The 22,388-nt window shown below is 44.3% G+C and overlaps 1 long non-coding RNA gene across 1 annotated transcript in view; it reads left to right on the top strand.

Annotated features, from left to right (window-relative positions):
* The window catches only part of LOC137658474 (uncharacterized), a 28,038-nt gene extending 5,969 nt beyond the window's left edge, over nt 1–22,069 (top strand). Inside the window, exon 2 of the long non-coding RNA XR_011047334.1 lies at nt 21,939–22,069. This is a non-coding gene — a long non-coding RNA (uncharacterized lncRNA). The remainder of the gene's footprint in view (nt 1–21,938) is intronic.
* The last annotated feature ends 319 nt before the right edge of the window (nt 22,070–22,388 follow it).

Genomic DNA, 22,388 nt, shown 5'->3' with positions numbered 1-22,388 from the left:
CAGCTCCTCTCGTGTTTACGAGGCTTATGAGGAATGTGGCAAAATTCCTCCACTTATCGGACATCCGAGCCTCCCTTTATTTGGACGACTGGCTTCTCAGAGCCTCTTCCAGTCATCGCTGTCTGAAGGATCTCAATTGGACTCTAGATCTGACCAAGGAATTGGGACTCCTAGTCAATTTGGAAAAGTCACAGCTGGTCCCATCCCAAACTATTCTGTATTTAGGGATGGAGATTCACAGTCAAGTTTTTCGGGCTTTTCCGTCGGCCCCCAGAATAGATCAAGCCCTGCTTTCCATCCAGAAGATGCTGAAGAAAGAACGCTGCTCAGTCAGGCTGTGGATGAGTGGTAGGGACGCTGTCATCCCTGGAGCAATTTGTCTCGCTAGGAAGGCTACACCTCCGTCCTCTTCAATTCCATCTGGCTTTTCACTGGAAAAAGGACAAGACGCTAGAGGCGGTCTCGATCCCGATTTCCGAAAAGATAAAGTCTTGTCTGACTTGGTGGAAGGACAATATCAGCCTACGAGAGGGTCTTCCCCTGGCAGTTCAGATACCCAACCACGTTCTCTTCTCGGACTTGGGCTGGGGCGCGACGCTGGACGGTCGGGAATGCTCAGGTCTGTGGAACTCGAGTCAGAGGAGCATGCATATCAACAGCAAGGAGCTTTTGGCGGTTCATCTGGCCTTGATAAGCTTCGAGAATCTCCTTCGAGGCAAGGTGGTGGAGGTAAATTCGGACAACACCACGGCCTTGGCGTACATTTCCAAACAGGGAGGTACCCACTCACTGACTTTGTACGAGATTGCAAGGGACCTGCTCATCTGGTCAAAAGATCGAGGCATCTCCCTAGTAACGAGGTTCATCCAGGGGGACTTGAACGTCCTAGCAGATTGTCTCAGTCGGAAAGGTCAAGTAATTCCAGCCGAATGGACCCTCCACAAGGATGTGTGCAAGAGACTTTGGGCGACTTGGGGTCAACCCACCATAGATCTCTTTGCAACCTCGCTGACCAAGAGGCTTCCAATCTATTGCTCTCCAGTCCCGGACCCAGCAGCAATACATATAGATGCTTTCCTCCTAGATTGGTCACATCTGGATCTCTACGCATTCCCACCGTTCAAGATTGTCAACAAGGTACTGCAGAAATTCGCCTCTCACGAAGGGACAAGGTTGACGTTAGTTGCTCCCCTCTGGCCCGCGAGAAAATGGTTCACCGAGGTACTTCGATGGCTAGTAGACGTTCCCAGAAGTCTTCCTCTAAGAGTAGACCTTCTACGTCAGCCACACGTAAAGAAGGTACACCAAAGCCTCCACGCTCTTCGTCTGACTGCCTTCAGACTATTTTAAAGACTCTCGAGAGCTAGAGGCTTTTCGAAGGAGGCAGCCAGTGCAATTGCTAGAGCAAGGAGAGCTTCTACCATTAGAGTCTACCAATCGAAGTGGGAAGTCTTCCGAGACTGGTGCAAGTCAGTTTCCGTATCCTCGACCAGTACCTCTGTAGCCCAAATAGCTGATTTTCTCTCATACCTGAGAAAAGTACGATCCCTTTCAGCTCCTACTATCAAGGGCTACAGAAGCATGTTGGCCTCGGTCTTCCGGCATAGAGGCTTAGATCTTTCCAACAATAAAGATCTGCAAGACCTCCTTAAGTCTTTCGAGACCTCTAAGGAGCGTCGTTTGGCTACTCCTGGGTGGAATTTAGACGTGGTCCTAAGATTCCTCATGTCAGACAGGTTTGAGCCTTTACAGTCAGCCTCCCTGAAAGATCTCACTCTTAAGACTCTTTTCCTGGTATGCTTAGCCTCGGCTAAAAGTCAGTGAGCTTCATGCCTTCAGCAAGAACATCGGGTTTTCGTCAGAAAAAGCTACTTGTTCTCTGCAACTTGGTTTCCTAGCCAAAAATGAGCTACCTTCTCGTCCTTGGCCTAAATCTTTCGATATTCCTAGCTTATCGGAGATCGTAGGCAATGAACTAGAAAGAGTTTTATGCCCTGTTAGAGCACTTAAGTTCTACTTAGCTCGTACTAAACCTTTACGAGGCCAATCTGAAGCGTTATGGTGTTCGGTTAAGAAACCATCCTTGCCTATGTCAAAGAATGCTTTGTCATATTTTATCAGATTGTTAATACGAGAAGCTCATTCACACTTGAGTGAGGAAGACCGATCTTTGCTTAAGGTTAAGACGCACGAGGTTAGAGCTGTAGCAACTTCCGTGGCCTTTAAGCAAAATAGATCTCTGCAAAGTATCATGGACGCAACCTATTGGAGAAGCAAGTCAGTGTTCGCGTCATTTTACTTGAAAGATGTCCAGTCTCTTTACGAGAACTGCTACACACTGGGACCATTCGTAGCAGCGAGTGCAGTAGTGGGTGAGGGCTCAACCACTACAATTCCCTAATTCCATATCCTTTTAATCTGTCTCTTGAAATGTTTTAATGTTGTTTTTATTTGTTGTCCGGAAGGCTAAGAAGCCTTTTGCATCCTGGTTGATTTGGCGGGTGGTCAAAGTCATTTCTTGAGAGCGCCCAGATTAGAGGTTTGATGAGGTCCTGTTGTATGGGTTGCAGCCCTTGATACTTCAGCTCCTGGGGGTCTGTCAGCATCCTAAGAGGATCGCTGGGCTCCGTAAGGAAGACGTACTTACAAGGCAGAGTAATCGTCTAAGTCGACTTCCTTACCAGGTACCTATTTATTTTGGTTTTGTTATATTGATAACTGTCAAAATGAAATAAAAAAAACTCTTAGCTTATACGATGTAAACATATTTAACTCTGGTCTCTACCCACCTCCTTGGGTGTGAATCAGCTATTATATATTCACCGGCTAAGTTAAATATTTAAAAATGATATTTTAATTATAAAATAAATTTTTGAATATACTTACCCGGTGAATATATAAATTAAACGACCCTCCCTTCCTCCCCAATAGAGACGCAGTGGGATGAGAAGAAATTGAGTCTTTGTTTACATCGAGAGTGGTATCTGGCCGACAGTTGGCGCTGGTGGGCACACCCGCAACCTGTATAGCGATCGCTGGCGAGTTTTTACTGTATGTGTCTGTCGAGCAACAGAGTTTCAGCTATTATATATTCACCGGGTAAGTATATTCAAAAATTTATTTTAAAATTAAAATATAATTTTTCTACAATATAATTATAGGGTGCTAAACAGTAGTTTATTATTAAAAGAACATTTATTTAAGACTATAATTAGTAAAAAGGAAATTAGAATCATGAAATTATAAATTTATCTAATAATTATAACACTTTATAGAATACTTAAGGTTATGAGCAATATCTTTAAAAAAATCACTGGTTGCTGCCATCATATTCTTGTTATCTTTTCAATGCAGTTGTCAAGTTTTTCATGTTTTATCTTTTTAGTTGCAAACATATAATCTTAATTTCCGTTAGATCCTTTTCTTTTTTTCAGGACATCGATAAATTTCCAAATTTTGGGGTTTTTGCATGCTATAGATTGATTTAAGGCTGAGTGAAATCCTTCTAATGCATTGTTTGTCCGAGGTAATTTATTTATGACACGACTTCTTATATTCCAAAATGTTATAGGGTATAAAGGAGCTTCTCTTTTACGGGGACATCCACGGATTGCATCAATATGTTAACTCAAAGTAACTAATAAATTCCATCGGTAGTAACTCGTCTTCACTAAGTTCTTCAAATGCATTAGTAACTTCAATTAGTAAGAATGCCTTTGTCCAAAACTTTTTTTTTTTTTTTAACAACGAAAAGTTGTCGTCGGTATTGTACTAACCCTTAAGACCCAAATCACAAATTCAGCGATAAACATTCTGGCACATATGAAAGAAGAACCCAACAGTTTCATAAAAAAAGAAAACGCTTCTTGATATTATTACCAAGGCCTTTCTCGAAATCAATCATCACTTCCTCGGGATTATATTTGGCAGAAGTTCTTTCTGTTTTATGAAAGCTTCATCATAAGTATTCTCTGTTTTGTCAGGCAATAAAATAAATGCACGAGGGAAGACTTTCCCGTGTATATAAGCATACATTCGGAATGATTATAGTGATAACGGGCAGAAAACCATTGGCTTTTTGTGAAGGAAGTCACTACTTCAACTGCTCAGAAAAGCACCAAATTCCAACAGAAACGGCTGCTATATTGAGGTGTTAATATGATACAGTGCATTAATTTTTAGCGTAACAGGAATTCACGATAAGAATTGGACGAGGGCTGACTAGTTTGGCAATTTTCTCAAAGATTTGATGGGCTGTGGCATAATGACTTGCATACTGTATTGATTGACTAAATTGCGAATACCATTTCAATCAGTCGCATTTTGTTCCATATCTGGAATACAAACCAACACTTTATAGGGGTATTGCTTTCGACGAAGCTGAAAGATGGTCCATTAAGACTTTTAGCGAGGGTTAACCACTTACCCGCTAGTTAGCGTGGGGGCTTGGTTGGTTGTAGCTACCCCTTTCACTCACACACCTATGACTGTAATTCATATACTGTAGATAATACAGTATTACACCAATGTGTTATAAGTTATGATAATTTTCATAGAGTACATCCCTTTCTCCCCCTCTCTCTCTAAATTTTCATTTGCTCCAACACGGAGTACTTACCTCGAACTACTTTCTTAGGAGTATCTGGGATCCCCTCCCATCCGACCAGAGTTTAGTGTAGTTTACCCTATACCTGTTTTCTATGAGGGGTAACCTCAGGCTGAGTGATACGCGCCCTGAGGCTAACCCCGGGTCAGAGAGCATGCTTGCTCAGGTCTCGACCTCCAGTAAGTTCTCTGGTCGCGTCGCGATGTCATCTCGCCGCTCTTCTTAATCCCAGTGTGACTCTGTGTCTCACGGTGTTCCTTTGTGCTTTTCCCTTTGCTTTCCCTGTGTGTTCTTGTGTCTCGTGGTGCTTCCTACTGCGTCATGGAGCATCCCCGCCGTTGTCCTGGGCCTATGGCCGGTAAATCGTGTGGAGCGTTCCTGTCGAAACCTGAAGTAGACTCGTACTCCTTATGTTCGTCGTGTAGGGGCAGTGTGTGTTCCCCTACCGCCACATGTCCGGATTGCGTGTCCTGGAACGAGGTGCAGTGGGTGGGTTACGGCACCAAGAAGAAGAAGGCAACGAAGAAGTTGCCTAAGAAGCCGAATTCTGGCGGTCCAGTCTCAACAGACTTGTGGATGCCCCCGTCCAGCAGAGACCCTCCCTGGCACTACCGTTAGCCAGGGATGTGAAGCTAGGTAGAGCCCACGTGGACAAGATTGTGGCCAACCACGCCGAGGCTCCCAAAAACCAGAGTTCCTCCAAACTACTACAGGGCCTGAAGTCCCAGAGCAAGTTTTACCTCCCGGAGGGCCACTGTGCAGGCGCCTATACACTGGAACCTGCATTCGCCGTTTTAGGACAGGGAGCTGCGGAAGAGAGGGCCTCGACAGCACCAGTCTGCTTTTCTCCTTCGGAAGCCACCATGATGGAGGAGATAGCGAAGGACCTCGTGAACGTCTCCTCCTGGCTGGATTGGTGGGCTTCTACCCTAGTGGGCGTCGAGGCCTCGTACGGCCTCACGGTTAGCTCGGGAGGCAAAGTCCTGAAGTTTCTGTTGTACCAGTCACTAGCGCAGGCCGCCAACTTGGTCCTACGGAGGAGGGACACGGTCCTCAACAAGATCACCAGACGGCTTCCTGACAGAAGCGAGGTCCCTGAGAATCCTAACCCTGTGGGATGACTCGATTTTCCCCCTGAAGGCAGCTGAGGAGTCAATTCAAAGGGTCAGGAAACTCAAGGACCAGGGCGATTCCAGACCCCCCTCCAGTGAGGAGACCCGCGCACAGGACTACCTCCGATGTTCCTCTACCTCCTTGGGCTTCTCCTAGGCAGCCCAGGAGAGACACCCTTACTATGGCCTGGTCACAGTCCTCTCAGCCCTCCTGTAGGGGAGCAGCCTCAGCTCAATCCTCCTATAGGCCTTCGTATGCAGCGTTCAGGCCGCGCCTCTAGAGGAGATAGGGAGGGAGGCCCCCTACTCCTGCCGAACCCCCCTGGGGGGGATGCCTCAAACACTCTTGGCAAGCATGGAAAGACCATGGAGCAGACCCGTGGATCGTGGCAGTCCTGAAGGAAGGGTACAGGTTACCCTTCCTAGCGGAACCCCCACCTCTGATACCAGATCAGCAGGCAGGGTGGCTAGCCCCCAAGGACCCCTTGAAAAAGACAGCCCTGCAGGAGGAAGTCTCAGCGATGCTGGCAAAAGGAGCAATGGAACCAGTCAAGGACTCTGGTCCGGGGTTCTACAGCAGGCTTTTCCTGGTGGAGAAAGCGACAGGGGGTTGGAGACCGGAGACCTCTCAGCCCTCAACAAATTCGTGTGCAAGACCGACTTTAAGATGGACACTCCGAAGTCGGTCTTAGCGTCCTTGAGGGAAGGGGACTTCATGATGTCAGTAGATCTCAAGGATGCCTACTTCCAAATTCCAGTTCACCCCTCCAGCAGGAAGTACCTACGGGTGAAATGGGGTACCCAGACGTTGCAGTTCAAGACCCTCTGCTTGGGGCTGTCCACAGCCCCTCAGGTCTCCACGACGGTCTCAGCCTGGGCACACGAACAGGGCATTCGCCTGATTCAGTACCTGGACGACTGGTTGTTACTTTCAGCCTCAGAGGAAGTACTGAGGGAGGAAGACATGAAGCTTCTACGGTTCTGCAACGTCCTGGGTATCATCAGCCTGAAGAAGTCTCAGTTGATACCCTCCACCAGGATGACCTACCTCGGAATAGTTCTGGACTCCCGGTTGGCGTGAGCCTTCCCCTCCGCGGAGAGATTAGACAACTTAGGCCAATTCCTCCGTTCCTTCCTGTCGGGCCAGCACAGGAGAGCGAAGGACTGGCAGAGGCTGATAGGCCACCTAGTGTCATTAGAGAAACTGGTCCCCCAGGGCAGGCTGAAGCTCAGGGAGGTCCAGTGGAATCTGAAGGAGAGCTGGAACCAGAGGGACTCCCCCACAAGGTGATCCGTCTTCCCGGAGACGAAGGAAGTCCTAGAGTGGTGGTGCGGCAGGTCGATCACCCTCAAGGGAATGCCCTTCGCAGCCGACCCTTCGGAGATGCTCCTGTTCACGTATGCATCAAAGAAGGGCTGGGGTGCCCATCTGCTCGGAAGGTCAGCAATAGGGAGTTGGACGGACGAGGAGAAGGCCCAGCACATAAACGTGCTAGAGATGCGGGCAGTATGATGGGCGTGCCTAGAGTTCGTCCATCTACTCCGGGGGAACACCGTGGCTCTGATGTGCTACAACACCACGGTGGTGGCCTACATAAAGAAACTAGGAGAGAATGGTTCGTGGATCTAAAAGAACTGGCACAACTTCCACCTTGGCCCCTTCCGGAGAGGCCAGACCTTCTTCGGCAACCACATTTCCAAAGGTTTCACGAAAACCCTCGATCCCTCCGCCTTCACGCGTGGAGGTTATAGAGCGTCTCCTGAGGAAAGAAGGCTATTCGTCGGGGACGGCAGCGAGGATGTCAGGCTACCTGAGGCGATCATCTGCAGCAGTCTACCAAGCAAAGTGGGCCACCTTTACTACGTGGTGCGCCTCTAAGACCATCAAGCCCCTGAGGGCCTCCATCCGGGAGATAGCGGACTTCCTAGTTTATCTCAGGGACATGGTCAACATGTCCATCCCGGCCATCAAGGGAGTACGAGCTGCTCTGGGTAAAGTCTTCCTCCTGAAGGGCATCTACCTGGGGACCTCCAGACATCTCTCAATGCTCATTAAAAGCTTCGAGCAATCGTGTCCCCCGCAAGCCGTTAGTGCCACAGTGGGACGTGGCCAGGGTCCTGAAGATGTTGTCAGAACCTCCCTTTGAACCCCCTAAAGGACATCGTGGACAAGGATCTCACCCTCAAGACAGTTTTCCTTTTGGCATTAGCTTCGGCTAAACGAGTAGGGGAGATCCATGGACTGTCCTACGAAGTCGCTCACTCGAAGGGTTGGCGGGAGCTCATTTTCAGGTTCGTGCCATCCTTCGTTGCGAAGACCCAGAATCCAGCTGTGTGGGATCCCAGGTTTGAGGGGTTCTCAATACCAGCAATTCCTCGCTCGGAAAACTTGAGGGACTTGCGTCTGTGCCCTGTCTGGGCCGTAAGAAAATACTTAAGAGAGGACAGCCAGACTTCGGCCCGAGATCAAGTCTTTTTGTTTCCATGGGCCTAGTGAAGAAGCCAGTCTCGAAGAACACTATCTCCTTCTGGCTGAGGCAGGTGATTATCAGGGCCTACAGTAAGGCAGATATCCCCCTGCCGGGAAAACCCAGACCCCACGACCTTAGGGGTCTGAGTACTATGTTAGCTTTCGAGAAGAATATGGCAGTGGGCCAGATCCTAAGAGCAGGCACCTGGGCCAACCAGTCTACGTTCACTGCTCACTACTTGAAGGACTATTCAAGAAAATCCCTGGACGGGTTCTCGATAGGTACCGTCATTTCCGCGCTCCAAACGGTTTAAAGGTGTATCCCCAGTGATAACCATGGGTAGTAAGTACAAGACACACAGGTTCGTTCTTTAAACCCCCTTGTTCTTCCTCGCCCTATTTTCGCTTCAAATGGTCTCAGATAGGACTCTGAGCCGGGATACAAGGACCCCTACTTTGGAAGGACATGGCTCCTAGGATTTCTTGCAGAGGTGAGTTACTTACACTAAGTTGAGTTTTTTGTGTAGTTTACTTTATTCTCGCTTTTCCTTGGGGTCAACAGGACCTAGCCTCCTATCTAGGTCTTTGGATATATCTCAACACGGTCTCAGAAGGTTAAAAGGCCACTCCCACCTCCTAAAGTATGTCTCCTAAGAAAGTAGTTTGAGGTAAGTAGTGTTGGAACAAATCACAAATTTTAAGCAATTTGTATTTTTCCTAACAGTACTTACCTCGAACTACTTTCGGGTAATGGCCCGCCCTTCCTTCCCCGAGTGCCTTCTGGAATTCTTAGAGACCTAAACTACCAAGAACTTACTGGAGGTCGAGACCTGAGCAAGCATGCTCTCTGACCCGTGGTTAGCCTTAGGGCGCGTATCACTCAGCCTGAGGTTACCCCTCATAGAAAAGGGTATAGGGTAAACTACACAAAACTCTGGTCAGATGGGAGGAGGTCCCAGATACTCCTAAGAAAGTAGTTCGAGGTAAGTACTGTTAGGAAAAATACAAATTACTTAAAATTTGTGATTTTAAGACGTGGTACAGCAATGTGTAGAATATAGAAATCGACTTATGATGGCATTTGTGGACTATTAGAAAAGCCTTCGATAGTGTGCACCAGCCAATTTTGTAAAGTCCTACGTTATTAGGGGGTTCTTAAATATGTAAATTTTTTAAGTTTGTTCATGAGCATAGTAAGTGCATAGTTAGTAGAGTCCTATCAAATGAATTTCCAGTGAACAGTGGAGTACTCCTAGAGGATGTGTTGTCACCTATGTTTATCCTCCTCATGGATTTTGTAATTCATAGAACCGTTGGGGATGGTAGAGAAGAATTGGACTGGATTTGTAACAGAAAATTAACTGACCCTGAAGTATACTGGTGACACTTTCCTTATTAGCAGAACACCACAGGACTTGCAAAACCTGCTTACCATAATGCATGAAATATCACATGAAGTTGGACTTGAGATGAAGAGGAGAGAGAGATGATGAACGGAATATGTAATGGAAGATGAAATATCATTGGTAGGAGAAAGGATTAATGAGGTGGAATCATTTAGTTATTTAGAAACTATGATCTGTAATACAGGATCTTTAAAATATGAGTTTAATGAAGATTGAAAAAAGTGAACCACACAATGGCTAGGTTAAGTAAAACTTGGAAATCAAATCGCCTGAAATTAGATATAAAAATCAGGCTATATGTCGGTTTAGTGAGATCGGTGTTACTGTATGGACACAAGTCGTGGTATGACAATGAAACAATATCCAACAGATATTGTAGATTTGAGAATAAAGCAGGACAGGATTAGAAATGAAACTATTAGAGATTACTTAAGTGCCATTTGTGGATGAGATCATGGTGACGGGTAGATGGAGATGGTTTGGGCATGCTCTTTGCATTCTCCAAGAGAGATTAGCTCACAAAACTTTCAACTGGGCTCCACAAGGCACTAAAGTTGGAAGACCCTTGCCTACATTGCTGAGGATTATGAAGCATGAAGTAGGGAGATAATGAATGGAGAAGTATTGAATTGAAAGCTCAAGATAGAGGATGGTGAAATCTAACGGAGGCCCTTTGCGTCAATAATTGTTGATGATGATGATAAACAATACTCTGTTACCTGTATTTGTAAGTGCATAGCTAGACATCAGCTGATCTGATCACAACCGAAAATGAAACTGTAATACTGTATTAGATTGTAAAAGTGCTCCCAAAATTTAAAACAGTACACTAATATTTTATTTAAGCACAATTAATTATTTATAAAATTGTAATTATGTAGAGTGCAATAATGTGTCAACTAAAAATAGTTGCCAGCCGACTAAATTGGATAAGCTACGATTGAGAGACGGAGATCATCTGGTGTATTCAAATGCTGTGTTATACTGTATTTAAATTTCTTTGAAAGAAACAATTACTTCTAAGATATTTGTTTTTAGTTTATGAAATAAGATATATCTCTGTTAAGAAAATTCAGTGTATATACTCTCAGAACAGTGGTCTAGTCACTTCCTTTTTGGCTGGTAGAGAGCAGTTTTCTCTTTCCTCCTTAGTGTTTAGCCCATAGATATTGATGAACGTTAAGATAATTGTTGTTTTGCGCTGCCTCTTCATTGATTCTGCCATGCAAAAGGGGCGTCGTTGCAAACAAGACACTCCTTGTTTGGAGTATAGGGAGTGGTCTGCCTCCCAGTGGATGAGGAAGGCTAAGCGCGATCACTTTCACTCCGAATCTAACTCGGAGGCGAAGAGATCGCAAGTTTCCTCTTCTCCTTTGTGCTTTTCGATGCTCCTACTTGCCCGTCTTCCTCCGGGAAACGTATGAGTTGGAGCGCAGTCCTTTTAACTCCTGGGGAGCCTCGCGGACTTGGGTGAGTTGTTGCTTCCCCTAGCGAACCACCTTCTCCTCCTGCCGCTAAAGTGCCCTTCTCCCTTTCAGATGGATTGCAGGCTTGGCCTTCCTTGGTAATTTCTGCTTCCCCTTTGAAGGGAGCACTTCTGCTTCTCCTTCAACTTGGGTCTAAAAAGGATCCTTCGACTGTGGCCAATATCGCCCTGGACATTAGCAAGGTTCTCATTCCTCCCTTCGAAGAGTCTTCTGCCGACGTTGAGCATTCTTGCCATCCTGTGGCATCGTGCTAGTATACTGTACAGCTCTTTATTTCTCACATTAGGAATGTTTCCAGCCATCAGGCTAACCACCTTCCTACTGCAGCTGGAGATGATTTCCAGGCATTCAGCGCTTCATCTGATCGTCGATTACAGGGATGAGACTCTTTAACACTTCTTCCTGGTCGATCATCCTCAGGACGTTGTTCACAACGATCCAACGATGAGATAAGAGATCGCAGTTTCATGATCTTGATGCTCTTCACGAAGGCATTCTTTTCAGAGCTAACACTCATGATCACGAAATCTAAGCTTACGATCACGAGATTCAAACTCTCGATCACGAGATAAACTTTCGGTAAAGATCTGGACATCACGTTCACGATCTAGACGTTCACAAAGACGAGGCTGACCCTTGCTTTCACGAGGGCGACGCTCACTTTCATGAGGGCGACGCTCACTTTCACGAGGGCGACGCTCACGTTCACAAGGGCAGCCTTCATGATCATGAGGGTATCGTTCTCGTTAGAGAGGAAGACAGTCTAGGTGTTCACGATCTCGAACGGGGCGCTCACGATCTCAGGCAGGACGTTCTAGGCGTTCATCTACCCATGCCTTACGACCGATGATGGATGTTCCTTCTCATGACATGCTACTGTTAAAGCGTGATTCTCGCGTTTTCACGTGAATTTTGCGAATTCACAGGGGACCAAAGGTGAACGAGAATAATAATGCCCTACGGGAACCTGAGGCACTGGAGTGTGACTATGATACTGTAGAGGCTTAGAACCCGAGCGACTGAAAGTGTTGGAGAGCGCTTTGCCCCGGTCGAGTGCGTTAGCATGGGCGATCGTTTGGCTAAAGGGCCTCTGGCCGCAAAAAGAATGGGGTAACTGCAGAATGTGGATTGGTCAGTGGATTGTTGATTGGAGACGAGAAAATACAAATGTTTTTCGTCTTTTATAAGGAGGAAATATCTGTTACAACGTTTTCAAAGCTTCTCCAACAGAGTACTGGACGCGACTGTAATTCGTGCTTTGCCCATATGTTCGTTCTGACCCCCAGTCAGTCTGTGTTACTGGTCCGTAGATAGGCTTTGGCTCGTTTTACAAGCCCAACAATAAATTTAGGACGTGTCTCAATCTTGTCTGTTGGGTGCATTTTGGTAGAAACCGACCAGTCTCTTGTCCGAAAAACGATTCCTAAGGAGATTCACTGTGATAACATAGCAATACTGGCTACCTCTTTTATCAATTTATATTACTACTCGGCCAAGCCCCACTAGATTGGTGGCAGGACAGGATACTCCCCACTTTCTTAGCAGAAGGTGTAATTAGTTGCACGTCTTGACATCATCTCTTGCTAAGCAATCTCTTTACCCCATGTGACAAACCGAGGAGCCTTGACTTTCACCTTAGATTCGGGGCCACTTGTTCCACTCAAGGGAACTTGCTAGCCCTTAAGAAGGGGAACAACAATCAGTATCCGGGGGTATTGCGGACCACCCTATGGGGTAATTGGTTGACCAGGTAGTGTAGTGCCCTTCCCATTTTCTGATACTGTATTTGGAAGGGGAAAATCTTTCCTCGTGGGTCCAAGTGGAATCGAAAAAACGATTCCCTGGACACCCTGTTGCAACTAAGGTCAAAAGAACTGATAGACATCAGGTGGTTGGTGGCAGACGAGAACCTCCGCAAAGAGGCCAATCTTCTCGTACCCCTACCCCTGTGGAACTGATGCTTTTTAAATATTCAACTTAGCCGGTGGATATATATGTAGCTTACGTCTCCGACGGTCGACAGATTCCAAAAACTCGCGATGATCGCCATGAAGGCTGCCGGGTGTGCCCACCAGCGCTGACTATCGGCCAGATACCGCATATACTTCTCCATAAGTTCAGTACTTCTCTGTCATAGTGACAGCATTGGTTCCGCTCGCGCTTAACCTCAAGTTTCTACTGATTGGTGAAGTACTTGTTCATGGTTTTATGGCTTTCGCCGTGTTGGATTATTCTCAAATGATACCATCTTCAAAAGAAATTCTTTTGAAAGGAGAGAGAAATTTTTTTTACCCTTGCTTTTTTAATCTCTCTGGATTTTCCATTGATAAAAGATGGCCGACCCTTCCCCCAGTGTACGGAAGTGTGTTAAATGCTTTTAGTAATTATTTTATCACTTTATAAATTATTGTTGATATTTATAGATTTACCTCTATATATTTTATATCTCGCCTGCCTTTATTAGGCCTCTTAGATTCGCTTTCCATTTATACTAAACACTGAGATAAATTTTATATTTTTGTTTATAAGTGACCTATGCCTATTCTTTGTAGGCGGTACTGACTTGGAAAACTAAGTTAAACAACGTTGAGCCCATTTAACTTTTATATTTGTTTAGATTGATGAGATGAATATTTTTAGAAAATATTTTAAGAAATTTATTCTTTGAATAGTCTTCGTGCTGTTTTCAAAGATGAACTAACGTTTGGTTTATTTATGCTACGCAGTTTGCGCTCTATCGTTACGATAGAGAAAGAGAGAATCGCGGTTTCACTTTGCAGAAAGAGTAAATCGATTTTGACGTTTTGTTCATTCTTCTTACAAACTGAAGTTTTTTAAATACTAATTTAAAGGAACATGTTAATTTTCAATTTCTTAGTCCTTTTAGTATTTTCCTTTAGTCAAATAACCTTTTATTGACGAAGATTGAGTGAGCCATTCTCTTGTGAGTGACGAGAGAGAGAGAGAGAGAGAGAGAGAGAGAGAGAGAGAGAGAGAGAGAGAGAGAGAGAGAGAGAGAGAGATCCAAATCTTTATTCTCGTCCCAAGTCTCTGTACATGGAGTTTGGGAGTGAGTAACGTTGTTCTTCTCGATTCAGATATTTACTCTCGTCCCAAGTCTCTGTACGGGGAGAGAGAGGATAAAACGTTCTAGTTTTTATTCTCACCCCAAGGCACTGTACGGTGAGAGATTGCAAACGTAATCCTTAGTGATCTAGTTTTAGTCTCCTCCCAAGTCACTGATCTTTTTAACTTTATATATTTCCGTTTTATTCTATATATATGTACATGCTTATTAATTTTTGCATGCGTGTTTCATTTTGTACTATTGAGCTTACATTAGACGACATATTTCGCAATTCTAACCTTTTGATTTAAGGGAGAATTGCGTGCTTCAGGTAGAAATCAGCTTTATTCATGTCTAATGTGAAATTATTAAAAAATGCGATGTCAGTGAAGAAAGTGCGAAAAACATTTTCAGTGTTGCGGAGGGTTCGTTTGTTCGTGCTTGTCACTTGCCTAGTCCGAGACCTCTTTCAGGCTCCCCTACCCCAGGGAGAAGGGATGTCGTAGGACCTAAGGGAGTGAGAGGTGTAAACCAACGAACAGACGTTCCCTCAAAGGTATCAGACGTTGCTCTTCAAGCACGTCCTTACCATAAGACAGGAGAGACGTAGTTCTCCTCGTCTTCCGATGATTCGTCTCTTAAAAAACCTTGGCGTAAGGTTTCGAGACTGTTGAAACGTAAATTAGTTCCTTCAGAACAAGATCAACGTCCTAGCTGTAGTCATCATGAGAGTCCCGTTCATAGCGATGACGTTCATGTACAGACGTTTCCGACGTCACGATCTATTCCGAGTGCAGTTGATCCGAAGTTAAGTGTTTTGCAAGATATGCTGTTAAAGCTTTCTTCTTTAATAAAAGCTTACGATCCTGTTCCTGTGCGAAAGGATCCTTTGCTTGTTGTACGTCACGGTTCTGGGATACGTGATTCAGGTCTTCAACCTTCTAAACGAGATTTGTTACGTCACGCTGACGATATCCCTAGTGTCAGCTTTGCTGTTAAACGGGATGCGGAGCATGAATCTCGATGTAACTGATCGACAGACTGTTAAGTCGAGTCATAACTTTGATCAGCAGTCACTGCAGTTCCGCCGAGACTTTGAACGTCAGCCACCGCAGTCACAACGTGACGTTGAGCTGCAGACACCGCAGACACGACGTGACGTTGAGCGGTAGACACTGTTGACATGACGTGACGTCGAGGGTCAGTCACCGTAGTCACGATATAGAATCGAATAGCAGTCACCGCTGTTACTACGTGACGTTTGAACGTCGGTCACTTCAGTCACGACGTGTAGTAGAATAACATTCTCTGCAGTCACAATGTGACATCGACCCTCCAACTTTAACTTCTGTTCATATACAAGTTGATGTAGCCTGTCAGGCTTTTCCTTCACGTCATTCTGAATATAAATCTCCTTCTCGCAAGTCTTTAGATTTATCAGATGATGTCCCTTCTGAAGATGAAGTTGATGACCCCCTTTCAACTAATGTACCTTTGGGGATTCATTCAGAAGAGGAGGAACCTAGGGTTGTCCAACAATCTCTTGTTTAAAAAATAAAAAATAATAAATATGAATTTCTTTAGGGAAATTTTGTAACGGCTACTTCACGTTCTCCGCCGTCTGAGTTTACTCTTGGCATGACTTTCTTCGACTCCTACATATACGAAGTCAGTTCTCTCTCGTTCTTCCAAGAGAGCCATGCGTTTACTGGGAGACTCGTTGGAATCCAGGAGAAGTTTAGGAAAGTCTGCTTTTACTTTTCCTCCTTCTAAATTAGCTTCTCGCTCGAGCGTCTGGTGTGACACAGGAGAAGTTCTCGGCTTGGGAGTACCTGCCTCTGCCCAGGGAGACTTCTTAAGCCTGGTGGACTCTCCTCGTCGTCTAGCCATGAGACGTTCCAAGATTTTATGGTCTTCTTCAGAGCTAGACCATCTCCTGAGAGGAGTTTTTTCGAGCGTTTTAAGTTTTTAATTTTTTGGATTGGTCCCTGGGAGCCTTAAGTAAGAAGGTCTCTCCAGCGGACAAAGTATTGCTGTACAAATTATGTCATGCATGAACAAGGCCATAAGGGATGGCTCCAATGAACTGGCAGCCACAGTCACTGCAGGAGTACTTATGATGTAAGTGCACTCAATGTGTTCATTGTCAAGACAAAGTTCACGATGAAGACTTCCAAATCTGTCTTGGCAGCAGTAAGGGAAGACGACTGGATGGTCTCTCTCGACCTTCAGGATGCATACTTCCACATCCCGATTCATCCAAACTTTCAACAATATCTGAGGTTTGTGGACAGGAAAGTAGTGTACCAATTTCGAGCACTGTGCTTCAGCCTCAGTCCTGCTCCTCTTGTTTTTACAAGGCTCACGCAAAATGTAGCAAGCTTTCTACATTTTTCAGGGATCAGAGCCTCCCTTTATTTTGACGACTGGCTAGTCAGGGCGTCGTCATTAAATCGCTGTCTGGAGAACCTTCAATGGACATAGACCTAACCAAGGAGCTAGGTCTCATAGTGAACGTAGAGAAGTCGTAACTTACTCCATCCCAGACTATTCTTTATTTGGGGATGGAGATACAGTGTCAAATTTTTCGGGCCTTTTCGTCTCCCACAAGAATGGAACAAGCTCTGTTAAAAGTCCTTCACTTGCAAGAGAAAAACAGTTGCTCTGTAAGAGTTTGAACGAGCCTCGTGGGAACTCTTTCTTCGCTAGAGCAGTTTATCTCTCTGGGGAGACTCAACCTTTGCCCCCTCCAATTTCACCTAAACCATTGGAACAAGAAGGGTTTAGAGAGTATCTCTATCCCAATCTCCAACTCAGTCAAGACATGTCTGACTTGGTGGGACAGCAACGTCAGACTTCGAGAAGGTCTTTTGCTTGCGATCAAGAACCCAAACCATGTGTTGTATTCAGATTCATCGGATTTGGGTTGGGGAGCGCCACTGGACAGTCTGGAATGCTCGGGTCTTTGGTCCACGGATCAGAAGAAACTCCATTTAAGGCAAGAAACATCTCTTTTTTGACGAGATTCGTGCAAGGAGAAATGAATGTCTTAGCAGACGGCCTCAGCAGAAGAGGACAAGTCATCTCCATGGAGTGGACGTTGCACAAGACTGTGTGCGAGAAGCTATGGATGACATGGGGTCAACCCACCATAGATCTTTTTGCGACTTCACTGAGAAAGAGCCTCTCGACTTACTGCTCTCTAGTTCCAGATCCAGAGGTAGCCCACAGACGCTTTCCTGCTGGACTGGTCTCACCTAGACATCTATGCCTTCCCACCATTCAAGATCCTAGACAAGGTTCTTCAGAAGTTCGCCTCTCACGAAGGGACCAGGTTGACGTTGGTTGCTCCCCTCTGGCCCGCGAGAGAGTGGTTCACAGAGGTACTTCTATGGCTAGTAGACATTCCAAGAAGTCTACCATTGCGGATGGATCTCCTGCGTCAGCCTCACGTAAAGAGATTTCATCAAAGCCTCCCCGCGCTTCGTCTAACTGCCTTCAGACTATCGAAAGTCTCTCGAGGGCTCTAGGATTATCGAAGGAGGCAGCTAGAGCAATCACGAGGGCTAGAAGATCCTCTACCATCAGGATTTATCAATCTAAATGGGAGGTATTTAGAGACTGGTGCAAGTCCTCCTCTATTTCCTCTTCCAGTACCTCTGTAGCGTAGGTTGCACATTTTCTGCTTTATTTGAGAAATGATCGCTCCCTTTCTGCATCTACCCTTTAAAGGCTACAGAAGCATGTTAGCTTCTGTTTTCAGGCATAGAAATTTGGATCTATTTAATAACAATCTTCAAGACCTTCTTAAGTCTTTCGAGACTTCCTAGGAGTGTCATATTTCTACTCCTGCTTGGAACTTGGACGTGGTCCTGCAGTTTCTTATGTCAGACAGGTTTGAACCGTTAAATTCGGCCTCCCTGAAGGATCTTACCCTCAAGACACTTTTCTTGGTGAGCTTGGCTTCTGCGAAAAGGGTTAGTGAGGTACATGCTTTTAGCAAGAATATCGGCTTCTCCGCTAGTAAAGCAGTATGCTCTCTTCAGCTTGGTTTTTTGGCCAAAAATGAACTTCCGTCTCGTCCATGGCCTACATCGTTTGAACTTCCCAGTCTATCTGAGATTGTTGGGAATGAAGTTGAAAGAGTGCTGTGCCCCATTAGAGCTCTTAAATTTTATTTATCTAGAACTAAACCGCTGCGAGGTTTTACAGAGGCTTCATGGTGCTCCGTTAAAAAGCCCTCTTTGCCTATGTCGAAGAATGCGTTGTCTTATTTTATTAGACTATTGATTAGAGAGGCACACACTCATTTAAGTGAGAAGGATTGTAATTTGCTTAAAGTTAAGGCTCATGAAGTTAGAGCGGTAGCAACTTCAGTAGCATTTAAACAAAATAGATCCCTTAGAAGTATTATGGACGCGACCTTTTGGAGAAGCAAGTCGGTGTTTGCTTCATATTACTTGAAAGATGTCCAGACTCTTTATGAGGACTGCCACACGTTGGGACCATTCGTAGCAACGAGTGCAGTAGTGGGTGAAGGTTCTACCACTACATTCCCTTAATCCCAATATCCTTTTAATCTTCTCTTAAAATTTTTAATCTTGTTTTGGGTTGTATGGGAGACTGAGAAATCTTACGCAATCTTTTGATTTTGCGGGTGGTCAAAATATTGTTTCTTGAGAGCGCCCAGATTAAGGGTATTGATGAGGTCCTGTTGTAGGGGTGTTCACCCTGATTATAACAGCTCCTAGAAGACTTTCAGCATCCTGAGAGGATTGCTGGGCTTCATAAGGATAGCGGACTAATGAGTCAGAGTATTCATCAGAGTCGGCTTCCTTATCAGGTACCTATACTTATTTGTCAAAAACTCTTGAGCATACACGCCTTTATTGTTTTAATACTGGTCTCTACCCACCACCATGGGTGTGAATCAGCTATATATATATTCACCGGCTAAGTTTAATATTTAAAAATTTTTGAATATACAGTACTTACCCGGTGAAAATATGTAATTAAAGGCCCTCCCTTCCTCCCCGATAGAGACCCTACGGACTGAGAAGAACTGAACTTATGGAGAAGTATATGCGGTATCTGGCCGATAGTCGGCGCTGGTGGGCACACCCGGCAGCCTTCATGGCGATCGCTCGCGAGTTTTTGGAATCTGTCGACCGTCGGAGGCGTAAGCTATACTATATATATATTCACCGGGTAAGTATATTAAAAAATTTATTTTAAATTGAAAATATAATTTTTCAACTAATTGGTGAAGTACTTTTTTCATGGTTTTATGGCTTTCGCTGTGTTGGATTATTCTCAAACAATAAGATCTTCAATAGAACTCTTTTTTGAAAGGAGAGAAAAATTTATACCCCTTTTTTTTTTTTAATCTCTGGATTTTCCATAGAGAGAGAGGAGATGGCCGACCTTTCCTTCAGTGTACGGAAGTGTGTTAAAGGATTTTAGTTTTTTGTAATTTTATATTTTTTTATAAGCGACCTATGCCTTTCCTTTGTAGGCGGTACTGACTTTGAAAACGAAGTTAAGCAACGTTGAGCCCATTCAACTTTTATATTTTATATTTTTATAGATTGATGGGATTAATATTTTTAGAAAATATTTTAAGTGATTTTTTGTCTTTTAAATTTATTCTTTGAATAGTCTTCATTCTATTTTCAAAGATGAACTAGCGTTAAGTTTATTTATGCTACGCAGTTTGCTCTCTATCGTTACGATAGAAAGAGAATCACGGTGTCACTTTGCAGAAGAGTTAATCGATTTTGACGTTTAGTTTATTCTTCTCGAGTATGTAAAGCACTGTAGTGTTGAGGAATGACAACACTTCCATTCATGCTGTACCTTAACAAAGTAGCTTGTTCCTTAACATGAAACTGTAATCTTGGTAGATCATCAACTTGGGAGGACTTGTTTGCAAGATGCATCCTGGCCAGAGGACTTTTTGGGCAACCATACATTGATGACATGGATTATGTGATTCCTATATCACTGCATGATGGAAAGGCTTCTTTTTGTTATTTTTTACTATTGCTGGACTTACTAGCTATTTAGTTGAACAAGAATCTTCCAGTCTTCTTTTAGCCCCAGGTTGTCTGTAGCATTCGTGGGATATCTTCCAACATCTCTGAAAAATCTATACACCAATGCCTGTCTGCCCATTTTACCATTTCACTGATATCTCAATAGTCGTTTGACTATACTGCACCATGGCTCAATGTGACCCTGATCACTCTGAAGCAGCTGCTGACCCAATTATATACTGTCAACCCTTTTTTGTCTTTATTTGTTGAGGAAGCTCCTCAATCTTTGTGGGGAGGATACCACTTGCCTCTTGATCCAAGTTTCCAACTAGGGCTTAGGGCTGGACTCTTCGAAAGAATCTACAAGACTTGTGAGTGGAGCGGGACATTCTTGTGCGCCTAGGGAACTCGAGCTGCATGTTACGTATCTCGAGCGTGGCTGATATGGCTTTTTGTCTGTCCTCTACTAATTCAGGCCCAGTGGAGCAAGTAGGAAACTGCATGCCTTTATCCTTTGTCACAAGTCATGTAGCATGTTAAAGGAGGTCTCCATCGCCTTTGTTCAGGTGTTTTTGGCCAGGACCTAAACCAAGCTGTCCATGATTTCAAGGCCGCCTTCTGCTCTTCCCTACAAGAAGCAACTACTGTATTGTAATAGGGACTAGGATGACTTCCTTCCTGTCCTGGGAGGACAATACAACTCTTCCTACATCTTTCTGTCTTCGTGGGACAATCATACTTTTATTTGACTGCCAGTGAGGAGTCTGAAGGACCATCTCCGGTTCAAGTACACCAAGTAAGACATATTGGATCTAGTCTAGCCCTTTGGAGGTACTTGTCTGTAGCTTAGTTCTGGAAGGCAGGAGTCTGGTAACAACAGACTACCTTGTATCCCATTACATAAAGTACTGGAGTATACGTATAGGTCCTTGGATACCTTTTATCTTAGGCTTGGTTGTTGTTACTCAACAGATAGCGTAGGAAACCTTTTGCTCCTTTATGTGACGAGAAGCTTATTGTCCTAGATATAGGTCGCTATGCAAGTCTAGAATGTGATGTAAGATTGATTAGACCTTTTTACCTCTTCTTCCTATCGTTTTATGTGTGCAGCAGTCATTTCTTTATTTTCTGGACTGGATGCTATTTGCAGGTAAGCTGCAATTTATTAACAAAAAGTTTGTAGAAGTATTGCCCCCATCTCCCCAGACGAGGGGGAGGATGGGCAGATTTATGTAAACCCCTTTCTCATAGTTGACCATACATTCAAACAATATATCTTCCAGACACAAAGGTTCTTCCTTGACCTTTTATTATTTCTTATTTGTGTCCTATTCTAACACCTACCTCTTATTCATGTCCAGTTTTTCCGAGGTTGACAAGAGTCAACACTTTGTTCCTCCACAGGGTAGTAAGTTTCCTATGTTAGAGGATGAAAGTATATTAGTGTAGAAACAGATTATAAGTTTTAAAGTAATTCCTTAAAGTTACACTTCCCACCTCAACCTTCCCATAAGTCCTAGGTTAAGGTTAAAGCGGCTTCTCCAAGGCCTGTTTGGACAGGGCCTACCTGCCACCCTGCAGTAACTACCACCACCTTGTTATAAATTTTAACATCTATAGCCAGCTTCTATGAAAGTATACTCCTATTAAACGAGTCCGGTTTGTATATTCAGGAAAAATACAAAGTGCTTCAAGTATGTGATATTGCCGTAAAATGAATGTAATGTATACTAATGCATATCTTTTATATTCCAGCTACATCCAGTATTCCACGATTGCTGCCAGAGCTCTTCGCCAGGCTTTAAAAGAGCCTCTGAAGACAGAGGCATTGAAGCGTGATGGTACCCAGATCAAAATTACTAAGTGGCAGGATGGAAAGCCAATCAGTAAGTAATTTAATGTACAGTATTATTGTATTGTATGGTACATGGAGGAAAGTACAGTACACTTACTGTATTGTTGTTCATAAAAGGAAGGTATTCTTGTTCAGTGGCTAAAGCAGTGATTGCTAGCTATGGCTTCCAATTATTTACATATTCTATTTGATATACCCTGTACTGTACAGTATGCATCAATACTGGTGATACTTTATTTTATTTTTGCTTTGTAAAAGCGTTTTTCTCAAGTTGCCACTTAGTATTAATTCTTATATTTCACTTTGTAAACATGTGTATGTATGAGACAACTTGGTCACTTGATAGGGAT

Source organism: Palaemon carinicauda, chromosome 19, assembly GCF_036898095.1.
Source record: "Palaemon carinicauda isolate YSFRI2023 chromosome 19, ASM3689809v2, whole genome shotgun sequence".
NCBI classification, from domain to species: domain Eukaryota; kingdom Metazoa; phylum Arthropoda; class Malacostraca; order Decapoda; family Palaemonidae; genus Palaemon; species Palaemon carinicauda.
Note: the sequence above shows the minus strand (reverse complement) of the source record. Positions and strands in the feature narration are given on the sequence as shown.